The 18,949-nt window shown below is 38.4% G+C and overlaps 1 long non-coding RNA gene across 1 annotated transcript in view; it reads left to right on the plus strand.

Annotated features, from left to right (window-relative positions):
* LOC136345782 (uncharacterized) overlaps positions 1-16,719 on the plus strand; it is a 52,748-nt gene extending 36,029 nt beyond the window's left edge. The window contains exon 3 of the long non-coding RNA XR_010733205.1: positions 16,526-16,719. This is a non-coding gene — a long non-coding RNA (uncharacterized lncRNA). The remainder of the gene's footprint in view (positions 1-16,525) is intronic.
* The last annotated feature ends 2,230 nt before the right edge of the window (positions 16,720-18,949 follow it).

Consider the following 18,949-nt stretch of genomic DNA (forward strand, 5'->3'; position numbering starts at 1 on the left):
TCTACTTGATGAATTAAATCATACATATACACTCACTTTCACGTGAAATGCATCACCCAGTAATATTAATAATTAAGTCTTGTAACCTTTGCAAAATAATGCTTAATAATGGAGTATCAAATGATCAGACTTTCAGGAAAAAGATACAACATTTGTTAATTAAAAAATTAATAATGAGTGACATCGCCTCGTACGGCAATGCAAGCAGGTACTCTTCGCGGCATGCTTTGCAACAAATGATCAATATCCTCCCGGGGTATTTCATTCCATGCTACCTCAAGATGATGTCGTAGGTCATCCACATTGTTTGGAGGCCTCGGTAAATTTCGAAGACGGCGACTCATCATGTCCCAAAGACGTTCGATGGGCGATAGGTCCGGTGACCGTGCAGGCCAAGGCAGTATTTCCAATTGTGCTTCTTCCAGGTATTGTCGAGTAATGTTCGCACTATGTGGTCTTGCGTTATCCTGTTGGAAAATGCCATTTGGTAAAGTTTGCACGAAGGGTACTAATACTGGCCTCAGAACGTTGTTAATGTAGCGACGTGCGTTTACGGTGCTCGGAATGAACACAAGAGTAGATCTTCGACCAACACATATCGCACCCCAGACCATAACACCAGGTGTTAAAGCTGTGTGGCGCCTTTCACAAAATAGCAAATTTCTTCGTTCACCTCGGTATCGTCTGACTCTTCTACGACCATCATTGATCCATGAACAAAATCGCGACTCGTCACCGAAGACGGTATTGTTCCACTCATGACTCTGATCAGCTCGTTCTTGAAACCAGGCCAATCTGGAAGGTTGGTGTTGGGCGGTTAGTGGCAGTCGCAGATTTGGGCGGTATGAATGCAGGTCAAAAGGCGAAATTCTTCTGTAAACTGTTGCCATCGACGCCCGACGATTTAGAGCTCCCATCCGATCTACTGCAACAGACATTGTTGTGCGAAATCGATCACCAATGGCCATCCGCCTAAGATGTCGATCTTCACGTGCATTGCTGCTGCGGGGAGGACGTCCAGCTGGACGACTTTGCTGAACCCTTTCTTCAGACCACGAAGACCATATTCTCGCAATCGTGGTGTGGTTCCGATTCGTTCTCCGGGCAATCTCACGGAAAGGAAGTCCACCCTCCTTCATGTCGATAATTCGCCCTCTGTCGAAATCCGAAACGTGGGAAAAATTTCGACGCTGTCTCACTGGGGGCATCTTGAGATTTCTCGTTCACAGTTTTTTGTTTTTTTTTTTAAATTTAAATACTTGTAGAGATACAATCTATCACAATAAATGTAAAAATAAATTGGACATTCCATATCTATGCTGGCAATTACAAATTATAGTACTAAGTGGTGTAGTAAAAGGACCAACATTTCAATCCCTTACTTGGTTGAATCTATGTGGCAAATCTAGAGAGTTGAATCTCTTCAACCTGGTTGTATATGTCACTGTGTCCAGTAAGTTTATGGCTAAGTGATTTGGGTGGTGATCTAGTCTTCGCATGTAGTTATTTGAGTAGCTCTCTATTTCTCCTCGGACTGTTTCGATTGAGAAGTCGGAGTGAATTGTATTGTTGCTAATATACCATGGTGCATTAACAAGGATCCGTAACGTCTTAGATTGAAAACGTTGTAAAATTTCGATATTAGAGTTGCTGGCGGTTCCCCATAGCTGGATACCATAGGTCCACACGGGCTTGATGATGGTTTTATAAATTAGCACTTTGTCCTCTAGTGATACTTGAGAGCGGTATCCCAGTAGCCAGGTAAGTTTTTTTGTTTTGAGATTTAGTTGAGTTCTTTTGGTCTTGATGTGCTTCTTCCAGGTTAGCCTCCTATCGAGGTGCATTCCTAGGTATTTCACTGATTCTGCCTGAGGAATTTCCACGTTGTTTATCTTCACTGGCGGGCAGGTGTTTCTTCTTAAGCTGAAGGTGATGTGGGTGGGCTTGTTTTCATTAATCTTTATCTTCCACTTAGTTAGCCAGGATTCTAGTTGTGAAAGATAGTCTTGTGTGAGTTCAGTAGCAGTTTGAGGGTCAGGACTGCTAACCAGAAACACAGTATCGTCTGCAAATGTTGATAACATACCATGTTGGCTGGGTACTGTATCTGCTGTAGACAGGGTGTACAAGAATGGACCCAGGACTGAACCCTGGGGAACCCCTGCATGTAGGTCATGTAAGGTCGGTCAGACGTCTTCGACTTGGACATAAAATTTGCGATTATTCATCGTTCACAGTTCAGCAACAAAATAAACTGATATTTCCGTGTAAATAAAAATAAATAAACAATGTAATTCCTTCTTAAATAAGAAGAAGCTATCGGCCTACGTGGCCTTTCTGCCCATGTTGGTATTTACAAGTATTATAATGATAGTAATCGTAGTCTCAAAAACAGTATCATCCACAACAATCACCCCAAAACCACCACCACATCAGGCACATCAAACCTCCCACATCTAGTCTATGTCTTGGTAGTGTTCAATCAGAGTTATGCCCGGTGTGAGGTAACGTGAGTTTCCAGTCTGTCGGTCAATGCACAGTCCAACAACGATACCCCAGTTTTTCTCTTTGTCTTTCCACTTTTTTTGTATTTGTAATAGACTGTCTGAAATTTTTGTCATGTTAGTTTTTTCGTATGGCGCTTCGTTGGAAGGGTTGTACAGTGGATTCCGTGTAAATATTATTTTATTTATTTACAATCGAATGGAAAATCTAAAAGGTCAATGACGAAAAAACCACCAGCGCTCTTCCTTTTTTTACTGAAAGCCTGATCATTCGACACTCCATTATGAAGCATTATTTCGCCAAAGTTACAAGACTTAATTATTAGTATTGCCGGGTGGTGCATTTCATGTGAAAGTGAGTGTATGTTACTTCCTTAAAATGCCAGCAATATTCAAATGCACGAGAAATAATCCGGTAGGAAACTCCTGTCTCAGTTACAATTTGAGCCAGACACCAAATTTCCATTCTGCAAAAGTTGAACTGGTTTCGTTTTCATGCATATAAATTGGACTTTTTCACCACAAATACATAAAATGCCCAAGTTAAATTTGCCGCTGCAGAACAGTGGAAATTGAAACTTTGTTTGTATTAGGATAGGTACGTGCGTATTTGAACACTTTTCACCAAATATTCCGGGCCCTTAATCAGGAAATTTCAGCATATTTTCCTCTACGGCAGGTGTGCCTGCAGACGCGAAAAAGGTTAAATTAAACGTTTCGGAGATTCGGCCATCCTTGTCGGCCGGCAATCTTCAAGCTTTCAACAATTTGAAAAATACTTTTCGAGCAATCCCCCACCTCTAATAGTCCGTTTATTTTCCCGCAAAAACCCTCGTGTTTTCTGAAACGAAAAAACGGGGCAATATCGCCCTGTTTGATTAATTTTTTCCCGAGTTTAAACGACCAGGAGTTTTTCACCATAACCCTTGTTGTCATAACTAACATAACTAATGAGGTGAAGTTTAAAACACGCGAGGCAACTTAATTGCCCGCCCCCAGCGAGAGGCAAATTTAAATGGCAATTAAGTCGGTTTTTGAGGTAGAATCCCATTTATTAATTTTTTACAACTCGTACCTATATTAAGGGAAGAAAAGATTTATTAAATCTGTCGCAAACAAGAAGGGCTTAACGACTTGTTCAAACAAATCCTTTAAAAGTGAATTCTTCGGATCTGTTCAAATTAATTTCAAGAAGAAACTCAGGAATTAATTAGCAATTCAGCCTTGGGGTTAAAGATAAAATTGTCCTTAATAACGCTCCGATAGACACCTGAGGTTCCTATTTATCTGGGAGTTTAACATGTACAATTCGCTAAATTCATTAAATTATGATAATTGCAAGAATAATTAATTCCCCATGCCAGACGTATTAAATGGCACATGCAGTAATTAATTGCTCTCTATTATGAACGGGATTACCGATGATTAATGGACCTCCTGGGGTGTTTTGCTATTTTTATTTATGTTTCAAAAAGCACAATTATCGTAACAATCCAAATCATTGTTGCGCGCGTGAATCGCTGTACGACAAGTAATGGATTCATTATTTGAATGCTTGAATTTTTTGCCCCCGGGGAGGCAGTGAAAACGCGTATTTGCAGAGAACAAGCAGTCCGCCTTGGTGCTACGTCGTAAGTATCTGATCGTTGGAGGAAAGTAAATTTCCTTTGAAGTGTAATTAAGCATCATGGTATGAGCAGATTAAGGCCAGGAGTTTTACAACGTAAATAACTCGGTATTTCATATTCACTATTTTCTCTAATTAAACACCAAACGCGAGCCTACAACTACATTGACGTTCACCTAAAGCGTCCGCTTTCGAGGGTCGAACTTTTGAGGGTTTTACTAATTAAAACCAGTCCCTTTGGCTCGGTAATTAGTCAACTTTGCTCGTAAAGCTGACGTTTCGGATCAACTTTATTTACGAAACTTTGTTAACACTCAATGGCACAGACATAACTTTGCCTAAAGGTTTCATTATTATTTCAAAGCCACGTTTCGGTTAGATTAAACGTCGATTTATATTCTGGATACGTGTGCACTTGAAGGCATTTCGTGCACTTTCCCTTCAGTAAGAATCCAGAATTTATTCGACGTCGGATCTCATAACTGCCAAAAAAAAAAAAAAAAAAAAAAACATAAAAAAAAATACAAAAAAAACTGACCTTGCTGGACAAATTCCATCCGCGCAGGTTCTGTACGATAATGAAAATGAGACGAAATTGTTAAATTTGTTTTCCGATTGTACAAAGGCAGAAACGGTCGATAAATATTTGCCTTAAAGAATGATAGAACCTTCTGTTTGGGCCGAAAATCCTATCTTCCAATGATATCAAACAAGGTTAATTCTCGATCGATTCCGGAGGTACGATACAATCTTTAAAGTAACGCTAGTCACGAAATACCACCATAGTATAGCAGCAGGAAAATGCCTGATGAAACTGTAGACAATAAGCACTGTTTCATTGATTTTCGTGTAGGTTTGTAAACTGTATTTGAAAAATTGTTCTTAAATGATGGTCAAACAGGTTTGCTTGTAAACTAATAGATTTGTAATTGCTTATTTATCGATCCTAAATGGAGTTTACTATGAAATTTGGTGGAAAAAATAGGATTTTATGACAAAATCCCTGATTGGAAACGCCACGTTACGTGAATGATAATGAATCGCTCAACTTTTTGTTAAAGGTGATTTTAGGTTAAAAGTTTTCATGGGCACTATTTTTTTTTATGAATAATTAAGCGCCAATCGATGGGAATTAGTTTACAGGTTACCGGCGGGTTTCCCCCAGATATTTTATCTTGTGGTTAATACCTTTCGGTTGGCTCCTGACCTTTTGATCTAACACCTACACGTGTACGTATATATTTATTTTGAGCAACCTCTTCCAGAGAGCTTTCGAAGGGTATATAAAGCAAGCCCTGTGGTTTCGGTGCTGAATATTAATTAACTCCCAATTAATGCAGGGGACCGCTCCGCGTTCGGAATTGTGTAAATTGAAGCTTTCGGTTTCCGTGTTCTGGAAATTTAAATCCGTTTGTCCACTCTTTTGAGTCTGAGACTGACAGAAAATCGAATAGTTTGCCGCTTTCCGCATCAGAAAATTTTAATATTTAATGCGTCGTTAACGATAGTCTGAGCAAACTATCCTTGTTTGAATTTCGTTAAAACTTCTCTTGGAAACGCCAACTAGGCTTCATAAATATTAAGAGTCTTAATTGAAGCGCCTGAGGTGCATCATGTAATTTGTTAAGTATGGAAAGAACTAAATCGGGATATTTTCCATTAGAACAGGCAGAAAATAAAAGAAGTGGAGTGTTAGATTTAGCTCTTTCCAGCTCCATAAAACAACAGGCTTTCCAAAAGGTATTCTGTGGTAAAACCCCCGAAGCATGTGTTACGAAAATACTCTAACTAGCCTTCGATTTTTCATTTTTCTTCGTTTTTTCAGTTCCACGGGAAAACGATTTTACAGAAATTTATCGAATTTCTTTAAAATTCCGGAGTATTCTTCGTAAAAACAATGTAAAATCAATCACCTTTATGCGGCTTTCGGATAAAAGGCACATCATGTCAATAACAACGTTGCCTTTCTTGGCACCCGAACTTTCAAAGGCACTTTCAGTCAATTTGCGCTCAGTTCTAGAGAGTTATTCTCACAAAGTACTACAATCTAATCTAAATTTAAGCCCTTATAATCTTCTTACAACTCAAATAGGTCCAAATTGAACCTTCATTAGAACCAAACCCACACTACATCTTGCCCCTGTAACAATTAAACCTAGGTATTTCGCATCTAATGCTCCAGTTCTAACTTGGTCCTGACCGTCCTCAATTATAAGACCAGATTTAGGGATTATATATTATAGTATAAAGACTTGAAATAGGTATTGATTCTAAAAGGGTCGTCTAGAATACGGAAAGTGTATACGGTGGACGAATCCGAGGTAAAGGGTGTGAGGTGGGGAGATAAATAATGGCGGGTTTTGCTGTTCGAGGATAAGTCAAGTGTTTTATTGATGGTAAGAGGTTAAAATCAAACTTTCAACGATTTAACAGAATTTCGTGACATTCCGTCGACCTGCCAATTCGTCCGAGTGCCCGTATTTTCCTAATTATAAGGGCACCTCACTAGATCAGTTTAATTGGTTAGTCGCTGGCGTTTGGCATGTTACATCCACATAATTATTGGGAAAACGAAGAGGCAACGCTCGGATTTCAAGTATTTAAAATTAATTATTACCGATTCGCATGACGTTCAACAGACTTTCCTCGATGGTTTCGTGAAATATACATATTTGGTAATTTAAACTTCGGTGGTTGGAATGGTACGAAGGTAAAGGCGAGTCCTTATGAGCGTAACAATGAAAGGCGCAACGTAATTCCATTGGCGGAAAATATCTATCGGGAAGTTGCAGTTTAATATTAAAAAAAGTCTATGTTTCACGTGTACACTTATGATCATGGTGACTCGCCGTAATCCTTATATTTATTATTTTTAGTGGTTGGGTTTAAATTGCGTTTATTTTCACATAAATCAAACTTTAAACTGCGCTCTAAATCCCCCCCGGTAGCTCTAACTTTTAATTGATTTCACATACATATTCTGCTAAACTTTGAAAGCTGCTGTACAGCAATACAGGTATTATTAAATTTCGCACTTACCATGTCATATTCTTTTTGGTATTTCCTATTTCTGGCAAATTGTATTATGTGCAAGAACGCTCAAGAAAAATATGGAAATAGGATTCTCATATGATACTCCGCCTCTAGCACTTTATGTAGATTTCCTGCTTTAAATTTTGAATATATGCTGTACAGAACAATGCAACGAAGAATCCATGTGAGAAACGTTACGAATAACCTGATTATAATATCAGAAGTTAAAAGTTTAATCTAGCGAAAAAGGAAAATCCATTACCGGGGTATTTTTAATTAGTAAAAATTCCGGCGAAAAGTTAAATTGGCAGATGAAACATATTATCAAACAGACAGAACATCCCCGTAAAGGTGAAAAAAAAAGTTTGTCGAAGAGGATTTTAAATTTTGCTGAGAGTTTGTTGGGCGTCCCTGCACTTCGTAGTGGTAATTTCAGTTGCTACGAACTTTTTGTAACTCCAGAATATCTAGATTCTGGATAACGGAATAAAGTCGGTTTACAATGTGAGACATTCGTGTTGTTAAGTTTCTGTTGTTCCAGGAATGTTGTGATTAAACAAAAGTATTAAAAAAACGAAGAACCGAAATTCGAATCGACACGCCACTCACACCAAAAGAGGCTGAACTACGTAGATAACTAATTGAGCAAATATGGCTAATTACTACCCCGTTTTTAATTAGTAAATCCACAGGAAAGCCTCCTGGAAAGTTAGTTAAGTCGCGCTTCAGCGCAATCTCAAATTTGCCTGCTATCATATTAACCAGAATGCATCAAAATGTTATTGTGAAGGACCTTGGTAGTAATGACGGCAAATCAGCAGACAGCAATCTTTTATGACACTACAACTGCATTTTGCGTTTTTTATAAGGGAAAAAAATCAGATACGCACATCACTAAGCTCTAGTATATGTTTCCGGAAATATTCCCCCCCCCCCCCTGCCGCTAAAAAGTTTTCTATCATTATAGAACACTTGGTACCTTTTTCAATAAAATTGAAAACTTCCCACTCATGCTCGAAAGGCAATATCGTTAATATTTTATAGAGATTTGTCATGCGAATAGCGACAAAATTGATACGGCTATGTTTTGTCGGTTTCCTTTATACGTGCTGCACTGAATATGTGTTGCGAGTACGTTAAATGGGTGATTAATACCTCTATTTGTCTTCCGAGCATTAGCCTCACAGCTGTAAACTACAGTGAGATTTTCCTTAGAGGTATTCCAGACACGTAAAGCTCTAAGCACACCGCAAGCACTATTTCAATGTTCGTTTTCTAAGCTATAATGTAATAAAGTTTTGTGGCACCGAAAACCTGCCACATTTCCTTCGATGCCATTTTACTGTTGGTAAATTTGTTGGAGGAATAAACATCAATCTCAAAAAGCAATCTTTGAAGCAGTTCGAGCTTGAAAACTCACAGTTGCTCTTGACATTCACACTATTATTAATTTCCTGAGAAAGGCATTTTTCAGGATGATTTTCGTTATGTTTGAAAGGATCCATCACGGAACGTTAAATAAACGTGTTCTAAAAAAGAGAAACAATCTAGAAGAAGTATAACATGTAGTGTCGTTTTAATAAAGATACAAGCCGTGTAAGAAAAACATAAAAATCTTGTTCACGTAAGAGATTACATTCTTCTGACGTTGATATTAAGAGAAATGGAAACAGGTTCCCTTGTATATATGCTTGGCGAGCGGTTTAACAACGAATATGTGTGTAAAAGAGAATTGCGTGATGGAGAAATTGATGAGGTTGAGTAATGGAGAGACTACGAGACGTATAATATGGAAATTGATTATTTGAAACAAAGAAAAATTTATGTTTGAGGGCATTCTTAGTCAGACAACGAACACTAAAGAATTATCCTATAGAAACTAACGGAATTTACATTTGTAGAATTTATTTCCTTCACCATATTGTTAACAATATGAACAGCTAAAGGATTTTAAGAAGAAAGGTATTTATTTTCACCGTCATTTAACAACCAAAAATTACCAATTTTTATCATTATTTAGTCAAACAACGTACACCGGAAAATCTGCAATTTCTTTACATGCGACGATATTTCTTTACGAGTGAAAAAAACATCTCACCAGCTTAAACGGTCACAGGTTTAGGGATTTATAACATCCACCATGTTGTCAGGAATCTAGACACCAAAAAAGTTGCTATGAAGACGCTAATTCGTATTTGCCAGTGTGTGAGGAATTTTCAATTTCACCATCATAAATCATTTGTTTTCCGCGTTACTTCAACTTTCATTTGCCTATATATTGTTCCATAAGAAAAGTGGTTCTCGAAAAGACCAAGAAGGTCTTAGAGATAACTCGCGAAATTGACTGGAAGTGCATTCAACAGTATTTCATCTTCCAACGTTTGATATTAAATGGACTCGGTTTCTTTAAACAACAACGAGAACCTGTCCCCAAATTTAATACAGCTCCGCCATAAAAATCCTCTCTTTCAAATTCTTTGTTTTTCTTCAGCAGTTAGTTTATGAAAGAGCGGAACGCGTTACTGACTGCCCTCATAAATATCAGACATTTCGTGCCGGATTGGAAATTGAATTTGTGCCTCCAAAACTACAAAAGGAATACATTAGACTGTTCTTTTAATTTGCAGCTGTTTCTGCCAATTTACCGAGGGAAAAGATAATAAACCAACCAGAAAGGCGAAGCTTTATTATCCCCTAAAAAGTCGAGGTATTATATTACTTTCCCTGGAAATTAAAATTTTTGCATGTTTTCATCAGAGCTTAAGTGGATGGAATTTTTAACGGCAGAGAATTTGCATGATAAAATATTTCGACTATCAAACAGTATAAATACATAGATTATCTTCTATGAATGCGACTTAATCCTTAACATGGATTAACCCAAATATCAAGATCCAGCACGCTCCTGTAATAAATCGAATTTTGCTCCTCAATAATTTCCTGTCTGGTATACCTCATCCCATTGCCCAGCAGTTTCAATTGCTGTCGTTGGTCTACAGAACTTTAATTATAGCGACAAATCGATAGTGCACGCTCTGAAGATTCCGCTGGAATTCGAAATCTTTTTAGCAGGAACTTCGAGTCGCGGCAATCTGGTTTTGAAAAGAAAATAATTCCTTTCTGTAATGAGGAAATGCTCAAAGCCGCATTGTCAACGTGATTTTCATAATATAACGAGGTTTAGTCAAGCGGCGAGAAACATTTTTATATGATTAAAAGTCTGGTTTGAGTGCGGTTAAATGTGTAGAAAAACTTTAATGCAGTTACTTCATATCTACATTGCATAGATGAGTACGAGTATTTAGACAATACATTTTCCCACATTTCATCTTCTACAACCAGGTGTATGAATGTCGATTCGAGAACTGATTCACGAAGCACCTTATAGAAATGGCCTTGCTAATGTCAAGTGCCACATATGAACTACCATTCTTAGGGATGGTTCTTGAACCAGCCGTTTCGCTTGTATCGGTTGCGCTTTAGGCAACGCGACCGACGATCATACATCCGAGTCTCATTACGGTGAAGTTTGAGAGAAACCCCAAACTGACCTCCACCATTTTGGCAAGAATTTTCCGAAACAGTTTGCAATTTCTGAATAATTTATGAATTTTGGCGGTTGAGAAATTAAACGGGGAAACCCAGAGAGATATTTGATATTGTGGATCGAGATACCACTAGTTTCATATCGAAATTTGGCTATTTAACGCCAACAATAGAAAGTTATTTTTATTACAGATTCTTTGGAACGTGGGTGTGAATGAACGGCAGTAATAGGAATTTATGATAAACTCTGCGTATCCGGTATAATCTCCTGGGGGAACCTCCTATGTCTAAAACCATAAAAATCATATAAATAGGGTTATATTGGAAATCAAATTGCCTGCACCAGGCTATAATTATCATATGGCTGACAAAGCAAACGAGGCGTTAACGTTCTGGATCTAATTTTGTTATGGATTCGCACAGCAGCCATTTTTATCTCGCTATTTACGGAATTTCATTTAGTTTGGCATTATTTGCAATAAAATTTTGCCTTCTAAAAAGCAAAAAATCTCCTATTATCAATCAGTCGATTTCAGTTAAAGAAAACATGGATGAAAGAACATTAAGGCAATCCCTCAAATTTAGCTTTATTTTACGAACGATTCGAAGCGAAAGGGATTTTTCTGGAGGCTTGGCCGTCTGTGACCTAGAGCCCTTAATAGAATCTTTCTTTTCGATTTGATTAAGGGTTTAAAGTGAAGAAAAGCTAATGCTTCTCTCTAGCTGAGGACAATGCATTTAAACCGATCAATGGCAGGAATTTTAAAATTATTTACAACAAAGGACAAACACACTAGTACTTGTCTCAATTGCTAGTTCCCGAAACTCCCATTCTAAGGGCTCCCTTGACAAGGTATACTAATCAAAAAGCGATATAACTAAACTTCGAGGCAACTCTGGGCGAAAGCAATTTTGATGCTTCTCTAGCTCTAATAATAACGATCTCTTTCAAAAGGTGATTTAGCTGCTGATGAATCGGGTTTAACAAAACGTGTTCAAACAGAGCTCCAATCTAAACCAGCCACTTTGGAAATTAAACTTACATAAAGCACAAAGTTTCGTGAAGTGGAAGTAAAGGAGTTTCGGGTGTCAGTCAGCAGGTGGTATCGATTATCGTTATTGCACCTGTATCAGGAAAAAGCATACGATGAAGATTTTCTGGTGTGAGCAGTTCACACCGGAAAATTTCAGGGGTTCGAGGACTCAAAAGCTTGAGAGTTTCAACGCGTCGTGTGTGCCAAAAATTGAATATCACAAATCAAGATTCACAAACAACAACTAACCTCTAATATGCTTCACTCAAGCGACAACTTCACTACCTCAAAACAAAATTGCGTAAAGTTCAAAAAGAGTTCTTTAGTACGCGGCCGCGCAAAATTGGCTGCAAGGCTCTATTCGGTGCCTCTCCGAGCCGTCGGTTTTAGAGTAACTGACGTCGGGAGCGTCATTTTTGAGCGTCCTCTTCGACGACAGAGAAAGCCGTCACCTGGTCAACGAAGACGCCTGCGGCTAACGCTGAGCGTCTTTCTGCGCACCAAAATTTTCTCCTTGAAGAAGGTCAGCAGATGCTACTAAACATCGCATTAGAAGCAAATGCGAAACTTAAAGGTTTTTCTGTTATATCTGGAGTAGACTGAATTTAGTTGTATGAAGGGGACTTCCACGTGTTGCACAGCACAAGGAGATTCCTTAGTCGGACCCGAAGGGAGGTGAGTGGGCTTCAAAAAAAAGCAATTTCAACTGGACTTTTCCATATGTTTGGACTTTAACAAGGGGAAACTTCACGAAGCGATATTACTTTCCGGGAGTTTTCGAATCAAAGCTCTTTCAACCATATTTTCTTCGTTTGATTTCTCGTGAATGTAAAGCTGTGCATTTTTGCATACATAGGAACTATCCACGGCGTAATATTTGTAAATTGAGATTGTTGCAACTGACGATTGTTACGAATTTAATGATCCTCATCTCATACAAAGGTCCAGGTACGGCACAGTTAGAAAGATCGTTGAGGTTTAAGGCAGCCATAGATGTATGTATACAGGGTGTCCCAGGGAAGAACGTCCGCTCTGAATATTCTTTCTGTTGTTTCTTCGTGTCTTTTATTTTGGACGGAACCAGGCTCATTGAACGTCATTAACAGCTTAGAGGCATATGGGTAGCGTACCATTTTATCGGGACGATTTAAATTAAAGGCTCGAGCTACCGCTCTAACAGAATTATTGTTTTTGTATAGAGACTCGCAATTCCAATTTTATCTTGTTACGAGTAAACGATTTTAATCGAATTAAAAATTGGAGTAATGAAGAGGTGCCTTCCGGGGACGGAGGGATGCGATTTCGAAAATGACTTTTTCACCAAATTACGTCCTCCGCCCCTACAAAAGTTGACGTGCTCAAACGGTTTTTTTTCACAAATAAGAAAAAAGACATTCTCGGTGGACACTGCTCCCTGCGACATCCTGTACAGCATTCCTGAATTTCCGTTACATCCCAGATCGTTTTATTTTCAGGAAGTGACAAAGCCATCTGGGCAAATCTCCGGAATCCACAAGGCGAGAGGAAAGTTATCTATGTCTTATTTTAATTTTAAAACTCTAAAAAGTTTTCAGGGGCATTTACTTACCTCAATCGACCATCGATACCCAAATTCTGTTATAAACTTTTTACCGCTCATGGGAGCATCAAATTGAGGTCCACTTGCCCGCACCCCGTCAATAATGGGCAAACCCCAAGTTTTTGTCAAAAATTGCTCAGGGAGTAAAAGGAGTTTTTAAAATTATCTTTTCACCAATCTTTCGTCCTTTTTGAGAGGTTTAATGGATACCGGCAGATTCTTACAGGACATTAAATTTACGGGCTATTTTTCTTCTTTGTGAAAGGTTTCATTATTTTCTCACAGTAGATTACTCTAGGTGGGTAAGTTTAGTCTAAATGAGGAAATACTGGATAGGCTAATGCAAAGGTGGCGATAATACATATGCAAAAGCATCATTGTGTTTGGCCAATTGGCGGAGTCGTATGATGATATATGGTAATTTGACCATTTGAATTGTGATATTGTGCTTCTATGCGACATTTTAGTAAATGTTTTCTCGTATGAGGCCATAAAAGAGGAAGGTTATTTATCTGCAAACATGTTTAAAAAAACACTAAATCTTCTAACTTTTCGTAACATGAAATGTTCCAGGCAACCACCCTCCAAGTTTACAGCCATAAAAGGCCACAATCTTAGACACGTAATATAAGTCTTATCGCCCTCATAGCCTCATACCGTTCAGAAAATAACGACTTCTTACACTAAAGATCTCATGTTCCTACTCATTTTGCAGCTTATTTCAGCCCGATCACTCCCGTTTTTCCCTCGGAGGCTCATTTTCCTTTTATGATAACCATTAAAATGGGATTTAATGTGGTATGTAACATATGAAAGGTCGAAACTGGATAACGGCGCGATTTAACTTTGAATATATTGACTGTAAGGGACTCGGCACAGCTTCATCTAAGAAATCAACGAACATCGACAACACTGGATTTTCAGATATGCGGCGTAGGTACGGAACCAAACGAGCAAGCCCACGCTCTGTTGCCAATTCGTCTGGGGATTATTTGGTTTTAACTGAAAAGGTTCTTACGGTTAAAACTTCCCAACTTAATAAAGTATTCGATATAAATTTAAATTAAGAAGTTTCGCCTTAAAGTGTCCCCAAAAACCCTTAAAATAAGCTGCTGCAGCTCCAATTTAGTACGCTGTATTGGTCCCGGTGATTTATCTACCCATAAATTGTTTTGTTCTTAATTCCCTGCCGCCATTTCCCATTGTAATAATGCTCACCTTCGGAAGTTTGGTCATAAAATAAATTCCTCAGTATGCCGGAAGTTTTAATTTCTAATGAATCTGCAACTTTCCTCGATACTCTTTATTGTTATTCGCAATTTAAGATGATCTGACAAGCCTCAAAAGCAGATTTCTTGGATAAATATTTACAATCTGGCGAGCCCTCGAAATAAACTATCAGCTCCTGTTGTGATGCTTCGTTTAAGCCTTTGATGTTTTAGTCACAAAGAGTTCTTCCAGATTAAACGGTTGTTTTGCTCCCGTTTCAAAGAGTGAATAAAGTCGAAAAGATGCTTATACTGCACAATATTTTCGTTATGTTTAGACTGTGCCTGTTTCAAAATTAATGTCGTTGTTATGGAAACGCGACTGCAGCTCATTTCCCGCAGTATATTTGAAGAAACTCGAGTATGTGATTTAAAAACACACATTTTATTTCTTGGAAGGAAGATTCTTATGGGAAATTCCTATTAAGAGTGGAAATTATTGTCTTGAGAGATTCTTTAAGGGTCCCACGCTCTGTTGTTTTTGAAAGATTACCGAGTTTCCCGCTGCAGTGGCAGTTGCTGACTAAACATACTTAGAAATTATTATCATATGAAAACATCTTTTGCTTTCTTATTATATTCGCCTGTGCACCTGGAACCAACAACACCTGCAGGTCGACATCGCATATTACGTTTCCTTCTGGCTGCGAATCTGCTTTCGAGGGAACTTAATTTAAAACCTCCTCATAATTGTTGCTAACTAGCAACTGCTCCACGAACCTTCAATTCCACATTCAAAACACGTTCTCTTTATGGGTATTACGAGGTATTTTTTCCACATCCACCTTGAGCCCCGTTTCTCGTCTTTTTCGTCCACAAATTCCTATGGAATTCAACGCATTTTTCTCTATATTAAACTATGGCAGAAACAAAGGGATTACTCATACAACAATATCCAAGCTCGAGATTTTCCTGGTAAATTATTTAAGTGACCTAATTCTGTCGGGCTTGAACTAACATTTTCCAAAATGGTCCCTCAGGGAAAAGGCTTCGGGCTTCCGATATTAATCTTATTAAAAGCTTTATATCGTCAAGTGGTCGCACTCGAAATGAATTGCAAGTTATCATATTTGCTCTTCCAGGAAAATATATACGTGGAAACACATATTTTCACAATCCACTGGGGATCAAAGTGTTCCTCGAGGATATAAAGGCCGAGACAATTCCGAGTAGAGATATTCCACTCCCAAATCATGAGCTTTAAAAAACAAAAATTCATCCCCGCACCCTTTTCTTTCCAAATGGCGCCCCATAGAAGATCTCTTTTCCAGCTGCAAATATCCAGCATCGAGCGTTTCATTTAGGTTCCTCCTTCTTGGATTCGGGGAGCCCCATAATCCTGCTCACAAACTTTGCGATAGTGAGAGCACCGGCTGAGATTGTGCATGAGTTGTATTCTAATTATTATACCAGGTCAACAGATGAGTATTTTTAATTTATTTTCAAATGTACGGGGTCCGTCATAAAAGTGTGGTAGGACCGAATTATGTTTTTTTTTTTTTTTATGGAATCCCTTAATTTTGTGTCACTTGATATTATATCCAAGTTAAAGTTAGTAAAAAGCGAAAGCATTTAGCTAAAAAGAAGGTCTTGTTTGATCAAGACAATGACCCAGTCCACGCTTTCGTCATGGCAATAACCAGAATCAATCAACTCGTTTTTCAACTTTTTCGACGTCCACCGCATTCGCAAGATTTAGACCCCCCCCCCCCTTCACCGATTGTTCTTTATCTCGAAACTTGGAAAAACACCTCGCCGAAAAGCAATTTGCCAATGATGAAGAGGTGGAATTCGAGGTTAAGGCCTATTTCAAAACATTCGCAGCGTCTTGCTGTAAAGAAGGTCTATAACATCGCTGGGAAAAGTATTTCTGTCTCCAATGAGACTAAATTGAGAAATAATGTAATATTTCTTTATTATTTTTTTTTTTTCAGCGTTCGATCGGGCACTTCTGTGACTTTCCTCGTATATCGCACTTTGGCGCACTAATGGGCAACCCTGTATGTGTACTGCTATTTTCCTTGAACTGAGCTCTACGCACTGATGGACCATGCCTGGACGAATGTGACGACGAAAGGTGATTTACCTATAGTGAGTCATGTGACTATTGCCAGAGGTTTTTTGTAAGGTAGGCGTGAGGGTTTTTGGCTTCATTCCAAAATTCAAACTAAATCGCCAACAAAAAAACTCCAATTAGGTGTTTGTGCGCTTTCGTCGATTGATTAAATCGATGAACTAATACGTAAATTTGTTTCATTGGAATCTACTTTCCACTGACGGTTTATTGCAATATTGTTCCAGAGCACGAACACAACGGAGAACTCGATTAGTATTCGTGGTTTACGCTGATTTTAATTGGTTTTTCAAGAGGGTGTATATGGGTATTTGGCGATGTTAAAACCCTCTCTAATATCGCGTAATTGTCCAATTTAATTCGCTTCAAATAAGGGTGGTAGAGGCCTGCAGGAAAATTTCCCGATTATACTAGTTTTTCCACAACTTTCCTTAGTGCTCGTTCCTAAGCGTCGATATCTCGGAAACCCGAACAATTTATTATCATGTAATTAGGGTCACTAAGTAATTAAGTAATGAAAGAAATGAACAAATTTATCAACGATTTTTGCTCCACAGGGTGTACGAAAGTTTTAATCAGGTTTTTGGTTCATGATTGTTTGCTGAGCAATAAAACATGTAAAAGGAAATTATAAATTATGCTAAAGCAATCATGCGGTCCTTCAGGTGCACTCACGAAAGTGCCCTTTAGCGTGCTACTGTCCAGTATAACAAGGGACATTGGGACAAACTTTCCAGTCGTAATCACTCAAGAATTTTATTTATTTTTGGTTATTTTCTGATAGAAAATGGCGTTTTAACATGAACACGTTTTTTTACGTGAGCAAAACTAAACTAAGTCGGGCTAGAGTCGCATTCAGTGGGGTAAACACCCTCAAAAACTTGAATTCCGACTGGTCCAATTTCCTTTCGGGGGATTATTCGAAGCTGAATTGCGACCCCGCCGGAAGTGTCGAAAGCCGACATCTCGAATGTCCCATTTACGGGACAAAGTTTTCGTTTTAACTTATACCGATAAAACTGAATCTATAAAATTTCCAAAAGACGTAAATGAAATAGAGGCATAAAGATTTATGGCTGTTTTAGAGCTACTCAATAGCCAGAATCGCCAATTTCTTTCCTGAAACAACCACGTAAAATACGAAAGAGTGAAAGTGGGACAATTAGTTTCAAATGGGATGTAGGTGAGGTGTTTGGTTCAGAAAAAGATCAGAATCGAGGGGGGACTGTTCGGATTAATTTATAATTTTCTTGACATAATAGCGGAGCTACACTCAAATCCGGAAATTAAATTGGGACAACGAAAGAATTTTTTTCTGTCTAACGCACGAAAAACTGTTCTGCAGTTTCCAATATAAACTTCAATCGTCTGGCAGACAAAGTTGAGGACTTAATTATCGAGACATGGAGTTCATAAATTTTCATCATTGTCCGGTTCTCATTTCCTCCGACGCCGACGTTTGCGATGCCATTGAGTTATTAATAAGTTGTTTGATATAAATTCGATGAGATGTGTTTTGTAATTTAATCACGTGTGAGCTCAAAAGCTTCAAAACTACAATAGCACTCTCGGGTTTATTCTAGCTCAGACTATAGTTGAACCGCGTTTACATTAATGCACATTTTACGTAATGAAATTTGGTTTCCCCATCAAAAGCGCGACGAAATCTCAGAGAATCCGCCCTAAAACGTATTCATGTATTTATGCGAGTCTCTGTTGAGCGATTAATGAGCGGATTTGATAAACAATACCTTGATGAGAGAGGCTTGTGTGTTATAGATTATCATGTTGCCACCTCGGACGTGAACCGAATAATTTAGAAAGTACATCGGATAATCCAGTTTGGAGGTCTGTTGAACAAGGGCGTTAGGGAACTTTTCAAAGGTAAACTCGATTTCATACATCAAGGAATACCTTTATTGGTCGCCCGGAACTGCTTTAATGTATGTATCTGTATAGCTATCGGAATAAATTATGACGATTCGCATCAGTAAACACCGAAATTTAAATATAGAACGATTGAGCGCGGGATAATAGAGAAACCAGGCGGAATTTATCGCTCATGTAAACGGTGGTAGCTGCCCTGAACACTAATAATGAATTATAGGTGTCGGCCACGGAATAATCCTTTGATTATCCCGTGAAGTGCGTTTACACAAGATATCTATTTTGGTGCCGCTAATTATAACATTTAGTCAAGGTATGTATATGTGGTTGCATAACCCGCCATGGAGTGTCCGCAGTGACACCTTCTGGCGAAGGAAGGGGGGGATGAAATAAAAAG

This window comes from Euwallacea fornicatus, chromosome 21 (genome assembly GCF_040115645.1).
Source record: "Euwallacea fornicatus isolate EFF26 chromosome 21, ASM4011564v1, whole genome shotgun sequence".
NCBI lineage: Eukaryota > Metazoa > Arthropoda > Insecta > Coleoptera > Curculionidae > Euwallacea > Euwallacea fornicatus.